Source organism: Pteropus medius, unplaced genomic scaffold (genome assembly GCF_902729225.1).
Source record: "Pteropus medius unplaced genomic scaffold, Ma_sr-lr_union100, whole genome shotgun sequence".
Classification (NCBI taxonomy): Eukaryota; Metazoa; Chordata; class Mammalia; order Chiroptera; family Pteropodidae; genus Pteropus; species Pteropus medius.
This window is the reverse complement of record NW_024340698.1, coordinates 5052299-5070279: the sequence shown is the minus strand read 5'-3', so window position 1 is coordinate 5070279 and position 17981 is coordinate 5052299. Positions and strand designations below refer to the sequence as shown.

The 17981-nt window shown below is 36.5% G+C and overlaps 2 pseudogenes; both read left to right on the top strand.

Annotated features, from left to right (window-relative positions):
* Positions 1 to 1606: 1606 nt before the first annotated feature.
* Positions 1607 to 17981, top strand: part of LOC120612402 (transmembrane 9 superfamily member 2-like) — a 108633-nt pseudogene continuing 92258 nt past the window's right edge.
* Positions 10967 to 11085, top strand: LOC120613357 (uncharacterized; annotated as a pseudogene).

Here is a 17981-nt window from a genome sequence, read left to right as displayed (position 1 = left end):
GACATCTTCAGAGGGGCGGGGGCTAGCATCCTGTAGGTGACCTGGGTGGCACCCCTTCCCAGGAAGTGCCCAAGAACCATGGTCCTTCACTTGGCGAGAGGACCCCTGCTCTGCAGCCACCCAGTCCCACAGCAGTCCTGGCTTGCCCAGTCCTAGCATAGCCCCTAGGTGCCTGGGCCCAGGCCTGGAAGGCTGCCAGTGTGCCATTTATTTTAACATGTACACTTTTTCATCCAAAGGTAGACTAGAGAAGATTTATTTTCAAGCTCTGGTTACTTCCAACCGTGACCACTCTTGTGTTTCCTGGCTCCCTTTTCCTGTTCCTCATTACAAAGATGGGGCCCCTTCTGATCATGTTATCCTGTTCACTAAATCTTTACATGGGCTTCTAATTCTCTTGGTAAAGTTGTCTTTTCACCCTCACAACTCCCTTAATTCTGATTGTTCATACATTTTCTCATTTCATTTCTCCTACAACTTCTTCGACCTCTCTAGCCCAAGCCTTAACTCCCTAAATTTCTACATGCCTCTTCTAAACACTTGCTTGCTACCTTTGTCCTGTCTGGAATCCCAGCTTCCAATCAGCAGAAGATGCAGACCTCTTGGAGGGAGGGAACTTGGGCAGAAAGACACTAGGCGAGCACACACACATTTCTGCGTAAACAAGTGATTTACTTTCCATAGTTCCTGAGATACAAGGTGGAAAAATAATAAGCTCTTACTATCTTTGTCCTATGATATCGACAATACTCTCTAGGTCCTAATACAAACACTCTAAATTATAGGACAGCACAAGGAGCAGAAGGTAAGGGGAACAATAATCCTTACAGAGGTTGCAAAATAAGATCCCTGCCACTAAGAGAAACTTTCTTTCAAAATCAAAGAGCAAGCCACTTTCTCCTTCTCCCTCTCCCTCTTTAGTCTTTCCCCTTCCATCCCCCTTCCCCAGACCTGCGCTATGCATTAAGAAATATAATGCAGGCCACATAAGTAATTTTAAATGTCCCAGTAGCCACACTTGAAAAATAAAAAGTAACAGATTAAATCAATTTTAAATTTCTTTTTACTTAATAGACCCAAAATATTATTTCAATACATAATCAACATAAAAATGGAGACTTTTGCATTCTTTTTACCGTGCAAATTCTTTGAAATCCGGTGTACAGTTAACACTTACAGAACATCAGTTTCGGATTAGCTGCATTTCAAGCGCCTTATGGTCACAACATTGGGCAGCAAAGCCCTGGAATTCCCCTTGTTCTCCCTCCCGGGCCCCACCACTCCCAAGCTCGGCAGCAAGAAATGAAGATGGCAGGGGCGGTAACACTGCTACTTTGAGACAGAAAAGGCAAATTCCGGAGGATGGGAGACCCTGTGATGTTGAGATGTTGAGACCTGTCAGACAGCCTCTCCAGCTACCTCGCCCCCATCTCCCAGGTCCGCGAGGCAGCAATGAAAGCAGAGAGTGAAGAACAGGCTGAACTGAGGGAAAGTGCCAGGCTGGGGCGGGGTGGCGGGGGAAGGTGCGTGAAAGGGGCGGTGGGGACCCGCACGCATGCGTACTGCGCGCGCATGCAAACTCAGCTAGGCACCTAGCGACGGGGTTCCAATCCAGTGTGTCGTCCCAAATAAGTGACCTTCCTGGGAGTTCTAGTCTTACTAGTTGATCTCGGCTCCTCCCTGTCTACGGTTCTCTTCCTTATAATTTCTGATTCTTCCCTCCACTGGTTCCTCTCTCGCTCATGATGTGTGTCCCTGAGCGCTGAGCCGGCACCTAAAATGAGTTCTCGTGGTTTCCGCGTGGGAATCAACATCTGGCCTCCCCTCCCTGGGCTGAGGTGGCTGCTGGGGCTGCTCCTGGGACTTCAGGTGCCCACTGCCCCGCTTTTTACCTCTCTGGGTTGGCTCTAGTCAACTTCTGTAAGGCGAACCGAGAGACTGCAACCTGCAAGGTGAGGACCAGAGGGAGGCTGTCAGATGAATGTGAAGGGAAGGCTTCAGGCCAGGGGCACGGGACACATCGGGGCAGACCAGGGTCGGTGGCTCTTTGCCTCGGACAGGGTATGCTGGAGCCCTCTCTGTGGGTGTGTCTCAAGGTCTCAAGATTCTGAGCCTCGCGCTTGGTGGATCCCGATCCCTCTTTTCTCCTGATCCTCCTTCCCTCGCTCTAGGCTCTTCCCACTTCCTTTCAGTTCCTCCAACTCTTTCTCAGCTCCTCCTTTTCTCTTTTTCTCCTTTTTTTTCCCCGGCTCCTTCCCTTCTGTTACTGCTACTCCTCTTCCCCTCCCTCTCGGCTCCGCCCCTTCACATAGGTGCCCCTCCCTCTTCCCTTATCTTGGTTCCTCCCTTTCCCCCATCTTCGCGGCTTCTTCACCTTTCAGCTCCTTCTCAGGCCCCTCATTAGCTCCTCCTCCTCCCTCTCTGCTCCTCCCTATCTCCCCTCCCTATTGGCTGCTCTTTCACTTCTTAGCTCTTCCTCCTCCACAGCTCCTTCCATTCTCTCTCAGCATCCTCTCCCCTCTCCTCCTTTCTTCCCTTCCTTATTATTCCCCTTACACAGTTTCCCTTTCAAGACTCACACACTGTGGTATTTCTAAGATACATCCCCATCAGCTTTCCCATGAGAAAGTGGAACATTTGTTACAGTTGATGTAAGTTTATAGTTTACATTAGGGTTCGTTCTTGGTGTTTTACATCCCATGAGTTTTGACAAGTGTATCTATATATCTATCTTTATAATATTATACAGAGTAATTTCATTGCCTTAAAAATCCTCTGTTCTCTCTGCCTGTTCATCCCTCTCTTCCTTTAACTCCTGGCAATCACTGATCTACCTAGTGTCTCCATAGTTTTGCCTTTTCTACAGTGTCATACTGTTGAAACCCTACAGTATGTAGTGTAGCCTTTTCAGTTTAGCCTCTTTCACTTATCATTATGCATTGAAATTTCCTACATGTCTTGTTATAGCTCATTTCATTTTAGTGCCGAATAACAGTCCATTGTCTGGGTGTACCAAAATTTATTTAACCATTCACCTACTGAAAGATATCTTGGCTGCTTCCAAGTTTTGGCAATTATGCATAAAGCTGCTATAAACTTCCATGTGCAGGTTTTATGTGTCATAAGTCTTCAGCTCTTTTGGGTAAAATACCAAGAAGTGTGATTTTTGAATCATATGATAAGAGTATGTTTAGTTTTGTAAGAAACTGCCAAACTGTCTTCCAAAGTGGCTGTACCATTTTGTATTCCTGCCACCAATGAGTAAGAGTCCACGTGCATTTTTTTTTTAACAAAAATAAAATCATAGTATCCATGGTATTTTGTAACGTTCACTTTTCTGGTAACGACTCCATCTTTCCATATCAATATATTTTTATCTCATCTATTACCCAGTTTATAGTCAGATTTCCCCAGCTAGCCCCCAAATATCCAAATCCAAATTGTATCTATTTGTTATGTATTTTTGGTTCTTTTAACCAAGCACAGTGCCACCCCACCTTTTCATAACACTGATTTATAAAAAGGACCAGTCGTGTTTCCTGTGGAATATCCCTTCTTCTGGATTTGTCTGTTTGCTGCCTTATAATGATATTTAGCTTAGTTTAAATGGTTAAACTTGAACCCTTTGGGAAGTAATTTGAAATACGTATCCAAGTCTACAAAAACGGCCACCCTCCCATGATTATAATGATTCCATTTCTTAGAATAATATGCAAGAACACAGGCAGATGAGAAGTTTTCTCTGATTATCTTATCTACCTGGAGGGCACCGATATCATTAGTTTCTTATCTATCCTTCTAGGGATTTTATGAATGTGCAAACAAGTATGCATTTGCATTCTTTTTCCTCTTTTATTTATTTATTTTTTTACAGAAATGGTAGCATACTGTTCTAAACTTCATGAACCTTTATTCATTTAACAATATAGCTTGGAGATTGTTTTACATCATTGCATAAAGCACATATTCATTCTTTTTAAATGGTTGCATAGCATTCCCATGGATGTGCTCTAATTAATTTACACAGTACCTTATTTATATATTTAGCTTGTTTCCATTCACTTGATCTTACCAAACATTGCTGCATGTGGGAATATATCTGTAGAATAAATTCCTAGGAATGGAATTGCTGCGTCCAAAAATATATGCACTTAACAATTTTGATACTGCCAAATTGCTCTCAAAAGAGGTTGTATTAATTTATACTTTCACCAACAGTGTGTGAGAGTGCCTGTTTCTCCACAGCTTGACAACAATGTGTTATCAGACTTTGAGATCTTTGACAATCTCATAGTTTAAAACTTGTATGTTGTGGTTTTAATTTGCATTTCTTTTATTAGAAATCTTTTATTGAGAATCTTTTCATATAATTAAAAGCCACTTAAATTTTCTTTTTTTGTGTGAACTAGCTGTATATCCTTTGCTCATTTTTCTATAAAGTTGAACTTTTAAAAAATTGATTTGTGGAAATTCGTAAATCAGGAAACTAGTACCTTGTCTATGACATCTTTTTTCAAGTTTGTTAATTGTCTTTTAGTTTTGCTTGTTGAAGTTTTTTCCATTTAGAAAAATCGGCTTTTATTCTAATTTATCAATTTTTTTTTATAGCTCTTGAGTTTTGTTTCCTATTTTGAAAGGTCTTTCCCATGCTTTCTTCCATTACTTTTATGTTTTAAATTTTAACATTTAAATACAATTAATATTTTCTGGTGTAATAATATATAAGATAAAGAGCCAACTTAACTAGTTTTACCCCAGATTGCTGACCAGTTGTCTTAACATCATGTATTGAATAATCTATCTTTTCTCCGCTTCATTTGAGAAATCAAATTTCATTTAAAAAAATAAGTTCCAAATATGTATTTTAAAATATAGTTCAAATTTTATGTACTTTGTCAATATTGGGAATGAAGATAAGAACTATTATCCTTAATTATCTGCTGTCTTTTTAGAAACTTTTGCCTATTCACCTTGACAAAACTATAATTGTTATATGTTACTATTGAAAAAAATTCTGATTAGATTTCATTGAATGCAGATACAATTCTCTTGTTTTACAAAGTTATAGTAAGTTTTTTTTTTATTTTTTGGTACCAAACTTGATGATTTTTGCATCCTCTTTAAAAACTCTAATCATGGCCCCGCACCTACGTGTGGTGATTGAGAATCAGAAAGAATATCTCAGCTGCGGAGGTCCCCCTTGAGGAGTGAGGGCTCTCAGCCCCACACCCCAGCTTGGAACACCAGTGCCTGGAAGAGGAGTCCCCATAACAGTTGGCCGTGAAAATCAGCCTGGATTTTGCCCATCTGGGTGAGACAGAAGGCTGCTGGAAACCCATATGTCCACTTAAAGGGCCTCCACATAGACTGTCTACATTTGAGGCACTCACCTTGTGCTCAGGCGGAGGGATGGTAGCTTGGGAGGTGCCAGAAACATACAGGGAGAGACCGACTCGTGTGGCTTCAAGGCATGGGCTGGAGAGACAGCCGCCGTTGTCCCTGTGTTGAGCCCTCCTTCTGTGTAGCTGGTGGGCAGATGCCATCTTTCCTGTGTTGAGCTCTCCTTCCACATGGCCCAATCTGAATCTTCATTGACCTGGTGAAATCCACTTGCTCCACCCTGGTGTCTTCCTGGGACCCTTTCCCACTCAACTAGTGGACCACTTGAGGCTCTTGCAGTGTCTCAGCTTTACTGGCAGCTGGCAGGCAGTGGCAGGCCTCAGAGTTCCCTTTTGCTGAGCAAGCCCAGGCCTTGTACAGGTGGCAGTTGGCTTCAGTTCACAGCGTGGCCTCTCCCACATGCCTCTAGGCCCAGCATAGGCAGTGGCCAAACACAGGTCACTTTGTAGTTCCTACCAGGTAGCCCCAGCTGGTCAAAGTCAACGGCTGACCTTTGTCTACATGGGACCCCCCCTCAAGGGGCCCCAGAAGCAACACACCCAGAGGCCAGCTTTAGACACACAGAACACCATATTATTAGCTCCACAACTGGCACAATTGAAAGGCAATCTCAGCAGGCACTAAAGCTCACTGGGGCAAATTCTGCTATGTGGGGTCAGCCCCCACACAGCAACTCATGGCCAATCTTCACAGTCAACGTCAATCACTGATATGTCAGCAACAGTCAAGACTTAACTACAGCAGGAGGTCACACACAACCCACACAAGGGGCAGTCCTGGAGTACCTTACTTAGGTGATCAGGGAGACTGTGCCACTGGGCCCTATAGGATACCTGCTACATAAGGCTACCCTATCAAGACTGGAAGATATAGCATATCCACCTAACAGATAGAAACAAACACAGAGAGGCAGCCAAAATGAAGAGACAAAGAAAACTTGTTCCAAATGAAAAAGCAAAAGAAAACTCCAGAGACGAACTAAACAAAATAGAGGCAAGCATCTACCAGATAGAATTCAGAATACTGGTTATAAGGATGCTTAAGGAACTTAGTGAGAACTTCAACAAAGAAATAGTAAACATAAAAAAAGACATAGAAATCATAAAAAAGAACCAGTCAGAAAGGAAGAATACTATAACTGAAATGAAGAATACACTAGAAGGAATCAACAGACCAGATGCAGAGTTCAAAACATTGGTTATAAGCATGCTTAGTGATCTCAGTGACAACTGTCACAGAGAGATAGAAAATGTAAAAATAGAGATAGAAAACATAAAAAAAGAACCAGTCAGAAATGAAGAATGCAGTAAGTGAAATGAAGAATGCATTGGGGGAATCAACAGAAGAGTAGATGAAGCAGAGGATCAAATTGGTGATTTGGAATATAAGGTAGCAGAAAACACCTAATCAGAACAGCAAAAAGAAAAAAGAATCCAAAAATGATGAGTACAGTTTAAGGGGTCTCTGGGACAACTTAAAGCGTACCAACATTCACATCATAGGGATACCAGAAACATAAGAGAGAGAGCAAGGATTTGAAAACTTATTTGAAAAAATAATGATGGAAAACTTCCCTAACTTGGCAAAGGAAATAGACATACAAGCCCAGGAAGCATAGAGTTTCAAACAAGATGAACCCAAAGAGGCCCACGCCAAGACACATCATAATTAAAATGCCAAAGGTTAAAGATGAAGACAGAATCTTTAAAACAGGAGAAGAAAAGCAGTTAGTTACCTACAAGGGAGCTCCTATAAGACTGTCAGCTGGTTTCTCAACAGAAGCTTTGCAGACCAGAAGGAATTGGCACAAAATATTCAAAGTGATGAAAACCAAGGACCTATAATCAAGATTGCTCTACCCAGCAAGGTTATAATTTAAAATTGAAGAACAGATAACTTCCCAGACAAGAAAAAGCTAAACCAGTATTACAAGAAAAGTTAAAACAATTTCTTTAAGAAGAAGAAAAAAATCAAAAATATAAATAATGAAATGGCAATAACTACATATCTATCAACAATTACTTTAAGTATAAATAGATTAAATGCTCCAATCAAAGATAAGGTGGCTGAATGGATAAGAAAACAAGACCCTTAAACATGCTGCCTACAAGAGACTCACTTCAGATCGAAAGACACACACAGATTGAAAATAAAGGGGTAGAAGAAGATATTAAATGAAAATGGAAATTAAAAAAAAAGCTAGGATAGCAATACTTATATCAGAAAAAATAGACTTTAAGACAAAAGCTATACTGGGAGATAAAGAAGTATCCAGTACTTCTGGGTATTTATTTGAAGAAACCCAAAACACTAATTCAAAAAGACATATGCATCCCTATGTGTATTGCAGCATTATTTACAATAGCTGAGATATCGAAATAAGCTTGCTGTCCCTCAATAGATGATTGGATAGAGAAGACAATGGAATATTACTCAACCATAGAAAGGAGTGAAATTTTCATTTGCAACACCATGCATGGACCTAGAGAGTCACCTAAGTGAAGTAAGTCAGAGAAAGACAAATACCATATGATTTCACTTATATGTGGAATCTAAAAAACAAAATAAATGAACAAACAAAACAGAAACAAACTTATAGATACATAGAATATTTTGATGATTGCCTGGTGCAGGTGTGTTGGGACAATGGGTGAAAAGGGGGAGGAGATTAAGAAGTAAAAATTGGTAGTTACAAAATAGTCATGGGGATATAGAGCACACCATAGGGGATATAGTCAATAATATGGTAATAACTGTAGTGCCAGGTAGTACTAGACCAATCAGGGGACCACTTTGTAAATTATATAAATGTTTAACAACTACGGTGTATACCTGAAACGAATATATTATATGTGAACTGTAATCAGAAAATAAACAAACAAACAAACAAACAAATAAATTAATGTGGTAAAGATGATAGCAGACATTCAATTTCTTTATAAGCAATGTATGGAATTTTGAAAAAGAATAAAGTTATTACCCAAGTTGTGCTGTTTATGTGTTTTAAAAAAATCTTTTCTGGAAAATTATTAAGAGCACAGCTGAGATCCAGGTAAGTAAGCAAAAATGTCCTGTGAAGAGTCAGAATAGATGTCATAATGTCCGTCTACTAACTCTCATGCTCTCAGACAATCTTTTAGATATAGTTTTAACAAATCTAGTTATTTATTTTACAAATTGAGGGCTTGCTTTCTAGCAGATTAGGGAAGAAAAAAGAAGGGAGATGAGGCATAACAATAGCTTATAGCCAAAAGAAAAGAAACATAAAATTTTTGTAAATGGGTTTATGTTCTTTGGTAAGAGTGAAGGGGTGTGGGTAGCAGAGGTGTGGATAGTCCTCTATCAGGATTTAGTTTTGGAAGAAATAGCTCTTCTCACATCATTTAATACTATGGATGTCACAGAATCAAAGCAGATGCAATGATTGATGTTCAAAATGACCTTGAGTCCTCAGGACGGTTAAATTGTGATCATCGTGTTCTGTTTAAGGTAGGAAAGAATGAAGCGTGTCTTAGAATGATTCTTATAAAAATGATTTAAATAGTACAAGAAAAGCACTTATGCAGGTAGCTTTAATTATCTCAAGTTCTAAACCTAAGTTCCATGGACTCCACAGGCTCAGTGAAGCTCTTAAAACTGAACAGAGAATTCAGTGGATATGTGTGTTTTTCTGGGGAGAGGGTTCATATTCTCAAAGGGTTCTATAATTAAAAAAGGTTAAGAACAGCTGGGGTATCTGGAAAATATATGTGTTCAGAGAACTTAATGATATCAGATAAATGAAATGTTATGAATTTATAGCTATACTGTGTTACAAATTTATAACTCTACTAAGTTATATATTTACAACTATACAGTTATAAATTGATGGGAACAATAGACCCAATTACCTTTCAGTTACTTTATTATGTGCTTTGCAAGTACAACCTTATTTTACTTTGTATTATTAATGATTTTTTTCCTTTTTCTAGTCATCAGTAGCACTATTTGTAAAGAGATTGGACTTGGTGTTCTGTCTTCCCTTATAATACGTAAGTTATAAGTATTATAATTATATCTGATATAATTGTGATTGTGTTAAAATATGCCCTTAGTTTTTAAAGATAGCGAATAAAAGCCCTGGATATATTAAGAAATGTATAGGTAATGTTGTAATAAAGGTAACAGGAAAAAAATAATTAGAATAGAGAACTTTTGATGTGAGTGAGAAAAATGCTTAAAAATTAGAAAGTTTCTATACTTGATTTTCTTTCTAAGAGAAGCAAATTATAAATTTACTACACTCTAAACTTAAATACCATTACTGAGTTAAAGCTTATTTCTAAAACATGGAATAGGTAGTTCATACTAAAGTTTTTAGTGGATGAAGGTGCTTTGTTTAATAGTGAGCAGTTATTACTTAATCAAGATTAAGTATGATCGGCCATTTGAGAATAACAACAAATGATGTCAACTTTTTAGAAAAAAATGATTGTAGTCCTTTTTGGTATTACTTTATTTCCACTAATTAAGCAGAAATAAAATCAAGTTTGATTTTTATTAAAATAGCAAGTGTAAATGTAGGGCTTTAGTATGAGTATTTAAGTTATTGCACAGGCCTACCATTTATTTTACCTTCTACTTAAGCCATTTTATATTCAAATTTCCTTAAATGTAGTTGTAATTATATTCACCTATTAATCATTTGATTTGAGACTATGAAGGAATGTGTTTGGGAGGGGGTTGTATTTTAAGTTCCCCTTTGATCAGAACTAATAATTACAGTTTCTAAATGTCTCGAGTTAGACTTGTACAGGTTTAAACTGTTTGATTATTTTTTATGTAATTTGAAGCTTAACCCTGAAAATACTGTTAGTTTTTTAAAGATTGTGATTACCTACATTATAAAAGTCAAGAGCAGTACCATGAGCATTTTAAATAATTACTTCATAATAATCAGAGGTTAAACAGTATGTCAGTCATAATTAGACACATTCTGGGTCACATTTTTAGAAGCATCTACCATTAACAGTGGAGAGGCTAGATGAATTACGAAGACTGATTTCTTTGCTGATTTTAAAAAATGTTACTCGAACCTCTCCTGTTTTAGCTTTGACTTCTGCGAAGACTGAAAAAGCCCTTCCGAGAATCTTGGACAAGTACTATTTGGAGAACGAATAACACTATCTCCTTATAAGGTTAGTCAGCTGATCTTATTATTAAATCTTATTTTAAAATGAATCTTCTCAAAACTGGCTACAAATGCTCCTTCACTTACAACGATGTTATGTCCCGATAAACCCCTTGTCAGTTGAAAATATTCTAAGTTAAATATGAATTTACTACACCTAAACTACTGAGCATCATAGCTGAGCCCAGCCTTCCTTAAATGTGCCCAGAACACTTACATTAGCCTATAGTTGGGTAAAATCATATAAGAGAAAACCTATTTTATAATAAAGTGTTGAATATCTTATGTAATTTATAATGCATACTGCTTTTGCACCATCATAAATTCTAGAAATTATAAGTTGGGTACTGTCTGTAGTTATCGTAGCAGAGTCTTTGTTTTAAAAGGAGGTAGAGAGGCTGAGGCCATGCCACCCTGAACGAGCCTGATCCCGTCTGATCTCGGAAGCTAAGCAGGGTTGGGCCTGGTTAGTACTTAGATGAGAGACCACCTAGGAAGACCAGGTGCTGTAGGTGTAAAAAATAAAAAAAATAAGGGATTGTATGCTGACAAGGTCCTTGCAATCTGTGAGGTCAACCAAGGGTCGCCTCGCCTAAATAAATAAATATTAAAAATAAAAAAAATTAAAAAAATAAAAGGAGGTAGAGAAAAAGGAAAGGATAGAATGTGGTGTTGCCAGAAGAATGTGTTAATATATACTATTTAAGCTATCTGCAGAAGTTAGTGTTTCCTCATAAAGGTTTTGCCTTTCAAGTTTTATTCTTGCTTTATAAAGAAAAAACAAGTTTAATTTATTTTTCTTGCATATTTTGGGTAGGGTGATATTAGCAGATATAATTGGACTCTCTGTCTATTGATATTGCTTTCAATTTCTTAGTAGATATGGGATTAGAGTTAAGGATACTTTAATAAGCATTAACTTTTTCTTCTTTTCCCCCAACTTCATTGGAGTGTAATTGAAGTACAATAAACTGCACATATGGAAAGTATATATTTGATTAATTTTAATATATGTATATGCTTGTGAAACCATTAGGCATTAGCTTCTTTTAAAACTTTTTATTTTGAAAAATTATAGATTCACAGGAAACTACAAGAAATTAACAGAGAGGTCTTATGTATCCTTTACTCAGCTTTGCCCAATGGTAACATCTTGTACAAGTATAGTGCAATATCCAAACCAGGGAGTTGACATTGGTATAATGCACAGAGCTTATACAGATTTCACTAGTTTTACATGCAGTCTTTGGTGTGTGTGTATGTGTGTGAGATAGAGTGGGGAGGGAGAGTGAGACAGAGACAGATATTCTTTGCACTTTTATTACCTGTGCAGATTCATCTACCCACTGCCACAATCAATACACAACATAGTTCCATCACCTCATGCTGCCCATTTATAGCCACCCCACCCCTCCTCCACAATCCTTACCCCTGACAAACACTAGTCTCTTCTCTATTTCTATAATGTGATTTTGATAATGTTATACAAATTATGGAAATCATACAGTATTACCTTTTTGGGATTAGCTTTCTTCACTCAGCATAATTCTCTTGAGATCCATCCAGGTTGTTTTGTGTATCAATAGTTCATTCTTCTTTAATGCTGTGTAGTATCCCACGGTATGGCTGTACCAGTCTGTTTAACTATTCACCCTATTGAAGAATATTTGGATTGCTTCCAGCTTTTGACTTATGAATAAAACTATGTACTATGAACATTTATGTGTAGGGTTTTTTTGGTGCAGATAGGTTTTCATTTTTCTGAGATAAACACTCAGGAGTATAACTGCTGGGTGATATGATAGTTTCATGTTTAGTTTTGTAAGTTGCCTGTTTTCCAGAAGAGCTACACCATTTTACATTCCCACCAGCAAAGTATGAGTGATCCAATTTCTCTGCATCCTTGCCAACATTTGGCAGTGTTATTTTTTTATTTCAGCCACTCTGATAAGTATGTCTCATCATGTTTTTTTTTCTCATTTTCCTAATAGCTAATGATGTTGTATATCTTCTCGTTTGCCATTTGTATATCTTTTGCAGTGAGATGTCTCCTCTTTTGCCCATTTTCTATTTGGATTTTTTGATCTTTTACTTTGATCAAAATTGATTTTTCAGAATTCTTTATATATTCTAGATATGATTTTTTTTTTGTTGCAGTGGTAGTTTGTAAATAGTTTCTCCCAGTCTGTGGCTTGTGTTTTCATCCTCTTAACAGGGTCTTTCAGAAAGCAAATGTTTTAATTTTTATGAGGTCCAATAATTAAGTTTTACTTTTATGGATTATGCTTTTGGTATAAAGGCTAAGAAGACTTTGCATAGCCTTAGGTCCTGAAGATTTTCTTCCATTCTTTCTTTCAAAAGTTTTATAATTTTACTTTATAGATTTAAGTCTGCGATCAATTTTTAGTTTTTTTTTTTTGATAAAGTATAGGGTTTGGGTTGAAATTTATTTATTTATTTTGCCTGTAGATGTCCTTTTGTTGAAGACTATCTTTCTCCATTGAACTGCTTTCGCACCTTTGTAAAAAAATCACTTGGGTATAGTTGTGTAGGTTTGTTTCTGGGTTCTCCATTGATCTGTTCCATTGGTCTGTGTATCAGGCATTAGCTTTTCCATGATTAAACTTGCACACAATACCTCTGTGGAGCACCATTGTCTTAACAGAAAAGTATACCTTTTCAGGAAATGCTGTCCCTTGGACTGGAGAAACATGACAGTGTTGTTCAACTCTGCTGTCAATAAGGGATTTTTTGGTTAATATTTGTAAGATATGAGCTGCTAAATATGACTCTCTTTTCATAGTTTATTCTTGCTCATTCTTTCTTTCTCCCACCCCCCACCCCGTTTGTCAACTGGGATGATTTTAAACAAGGAATTTTTATTAGTGGAGAGTAAGACTACAGGTTGAGAGAAATAAATTGATTTTATCTAATTACTTTTGGGCCACTGGAATTATTATTATGTGCATAATTTGCTGTTTATTTAAATAAAATCTCTTTATAGAGAAGAAAATTTCAAATATTTTATATTTATAACTAAAGAGTGTTAAAATCATAATATCCCTAAATATCCATTCATATTTCATATTGTTTAATTTTACCTTGTCTGTCTTTTGGGGGGAAATTTTCTTAAATTCCTCTTAAATTCCAATGGTATATGACCATTGGAACAAATAAAACACATTTAAAAAACTAACATTGTGGAGGAAAACAATGAGATTGTTGATATATATAATTTTTTGTATTATTGTTACCCTACTAATATTTATTTTTTAAAAAATGTATTTATTTAAATTAGTTTCAAGTATGCAGTACATTGGTTAGACATCTATATAGTTCATAAAACAATCCCCTCAATTGCTCCCTCCCTCCCTTGGCCCTCCACTTAGTCATCATATTAATGCTAACTGCATTCCCTCTGCCATGCTCTCTATCCCCGTGACCAAGTATCAACTACTAATTTGTACTTCTTTAACCCTTCACCCCATTCTCCCAGCCCACCAACCCCCTTCCCCTCTGTCCATCACCAAATTGTCCACTATATTTGTGAGTCTGTTTTTTATTAGTTTGTTCTTTTTGTTCCTTAGATTCCACATATAAGAGAAATCATATGGTATCTATCTTTCTCTGTCTGATTTATTTCACGAAGCATAATAATCTCTAAGTCTATCCATGTCATTGCAAATGGTAGGATTTCATTTTTCTAATGGCGGAGTACTATTCCATTGTATACATGAACCATAATTTCTTTATTCAATTGTCTGTTGATGGGCATTTAGGTTGCTTCCATATCTTGGCTATTGTAAATTGTGCCGCCATGAATATTGGAGTGCATAGATCTTTACGAACTATTGTTTTGGTTTTCTTTGGATAAATACCTAGAAGTGAAATTGCTGCATCAAAAGGTATATTCATTTTTAATTTTTTGAGAAATCTCCATACTGCTTTCCATAGTGGCTGTACCAATTTGCAATCCCACCAACAATGTATGAGGGTTCCCTTGTCTCCGCATCCTCACCAACACTTGTTGTTTTTGATTTATTGATGATAGACATTCTGATAGGTGTGAGGTGATATCTCATTGTGGTTTTAATTGGCATTTTTCTGATGATTAATGACCTTGAGCATCTTTTCATGTCTATTAGCCATCTGTATTTCTTTTTGGAGAAGTATCTGTTCAAGTCTTCTGCCCATTTTTTAATTGGGTTGTTTGTTTTTTTATTGTTGAGTTGTTTAAGTTCTTTATATATTTTGAATATTAACCCCTTATAGATGTATCATTAGTGAATATCTTCTCCCAAACAGTCGGTTGTCTTTTTGTTTTGTTGATGGTTTCCTTTGCTGTACAAATCTTTTTAGTTTGATGTAGTCCAATTTATTTATTTTTTCTTTTATTTCCCTTGCTCGAGGAGATATATCTAAAAAGAAATTCCTATTAGTAATATCAGAGAGTTTACTGCCTATGTTTTCTTCTAGAAGTTTTATGGTTTTGGGTCTTACATTTAAGTCTTTAATCCAATTCGAGTTTATTCTTGCATACAATGTAAGAAGGTGGTCCAGCTTCTTTTTTTTTTGCATGTATCTATCCAATTTTCCAAACACCATTTATTGAAGAGACTGTCTTTACCACATTGTACATTCTTACCTCCTTTGTCATATATTAAGTGAGCGTATAGGCGTGGATTTATTTCTGAGTTCTCTATTCTGTTCCATTCATCAATATATCTGTTTTTATGCCAGTACTACGCTGTTTTGATTACTGTAGCCTTGTAGTATAGTTTGATATCAGGTAGCGTGATACTTCTAACTTCATTCTTCTTTCTCAAGATTGCCGTGACTATTCGGGATATTTTGTGGCTCCATATAAATTTTAGGATTATTTGTTCTAGCTCTCTGAAAAATGTCATTGATATTTTGATAGGGATCACATTGAATCTATAGATTGCTTTGGGTAATATGGCCATTTTATCGATGTTGATTCTTCTTACCCGTGAATACGGTATATGCTTCCATTTATTTGTATCTTCTTCAATTTCTTTTTTCGATGACATAATTTTTTGAAAACAGGTCTTTTACCTTCTTGGTTAATTTGATTCCCAGGTGTTTTATAGTTTTCAATGCAATTGTAAATGGTATTGTTTTCTTAATTTCTCCTTCTGAAAGTTCATCATTGGCGTATAAAAATGCTACTGACTTCTGAATATTTATTTTGTAACCTGCAACTTTACTGATTTCATTGATCAGTTCTAGCAGTTTTTTTTGGTGGAATCTTTATTGTTCTCTATATATAATATCATGTCATTGGCAAATAACTAGAATTTTACTTCTTCCTTTCCAATTTGGATGCTTTTTATTTCTCTTTCTTGTCTTATTGCTGTGGCTACCATTATTTATTGATTAATAACACTGGCACTTTGTCTTGATTATCCCCCATAGCTAGACCTTATAAACAAGAGGTTTCATATTAAAAGTATAAAATATTTTATTATCAATTTTTTGGTACCAGCTTTATCGAGAGATATTCTCATATAAAATAATTCACCCAATTCAGTGGTTTTAGTATATTCACAGACTTGTGTAACCATCACTACAATTTATTGTCACTTTTAATTTATTATTATTTCATTTTTATTATTATTACTTTTAAGTGAATGGTTCTATATTGGGATAAGTTTTAGGAAGCTACAGTACATTTTATATCCCACTTTATATATTATTGAAAAAGCCAAATTATTCTGTTTAGTGGTGAAAGCATTGTGTGTGTGTGTCTAGTGTAATCATTTTAGGTATGAATTGAAGTTGAGGAGATAGTGTTGAGGATGGTGGCATACTGAAATCTCTGAGGAAAAGTTTTATCTGTAAGATCAAGTGCTTATTTTGTGACATCTGCTTTATAAAATTCAGTCCAATCTCTTAATAGTTTAAATTATTTCTTAAGTTTTCTTTTAACAAGACAGAAACGTATAAAAGTTTGTGTAAAATCTTATGATGTAGCAAATGAAAACCAAAAGAAAAAGCTGGCTTTTTTGAAGAAAGGAATACAACTGAATTATCAACATCATTGGTAGGTTTGGCATCTGAAAGAAAATGACTTTCAGATGTAGTTTTAATAGATACTTGAAATTGTATACTATTTTTGTGACTTGCCTTTCATTAAAAAATTTGAACCTAAATATATATAAGATTGTGTTAGTATTACTTGATGTGAAATGTTTGTTAAATCTTTTCTTTTTCAAATATTTATATTTAGGATTATTGATAATATGCCAGTTATATGGTGTCATGATATGGAAGATGGAAAAAATTTCTGCACACCAGGATTTCCAATAGGATGTTTTATTATCAAAAGTGGCATATCAAAAAATGCTTACATTATCAGCATAAGTACTGAGAACTTATTATAAAAAGATAAGAATGTTGCTTCACTTCCAAATTGCTTTCTATTATGGTCACTTAGCAAACATTAATGGGAAACCTACCATCTTCTAGGTTTTGTGCGTTGGGGATACAAAGACAAGTAGACATGGTTCCTGTAGTCTAAAAGTTCACAATCCTAAGTGTGGAGATAGACATGTAAACAAATCGATGCAATAAAATGTTATATAATAGGAGACTAAGGGACAAGGAGATATAATAGAGGGATTGGAAAAGTATTTGTCAGATAAATAGGGGGATGAACATTTCTAGTAGGGAAATCAGTGGGATCAAGAGCTTAGAGATCTGAAACAGCATGCTATGATTGGGAGACTAAGTAGTTAAGCATATCTATGACATAAAGTTTGGAGTTTGGGACGTGCAGCTAGAAATGAAGCTAAAAATGCGGAGTAGGCAGATGCCAGATCATGGAGGGAAGTCTTGTATGTAATCGTAAGAAAAATAGTATTGAATGCCTATTATGTGCCAGGAGCAATGTTATATGACTCTATATTCAGTGAATAATTTAATCCTTAGAACAGCCCTCTTGCTAGAATGTACTCTGCCATTTTACAGATGATGAAAGTCAATCTCAGAGAGGGCAATGATGTGACTAGAGGCATACAGCTAGTGAATGGCAGAGGTAAGACTCCAACTCAGATCTTTTTAGGTTGGGAGTTCCAATCACACTGTGTTTGAAATCTGTCTTGTGGTTCTCAAATTGTCTTCTACTGGGCCCTAGGGTAATAGAAATGTCTTGGGGCTGCCATGAAGTCTAGGGAAAAGGCAGAATGGGCATGGAAGAGCTCAACCAGGGTAGCACTGCTTTTAATCTGTTTTATATGTGGAGACCCAAGGTGGATCAATGATGGAAATGAATGAGAATGGAGAAGGAGGAACATAGAATGACTGTCAGATTTCTGGCTTGGTTGTCTATGTGGTGGAACTCTTCCCCACCGCTCCCCCGCCTCCAGTATGAATACGTCTTTATTTTCCT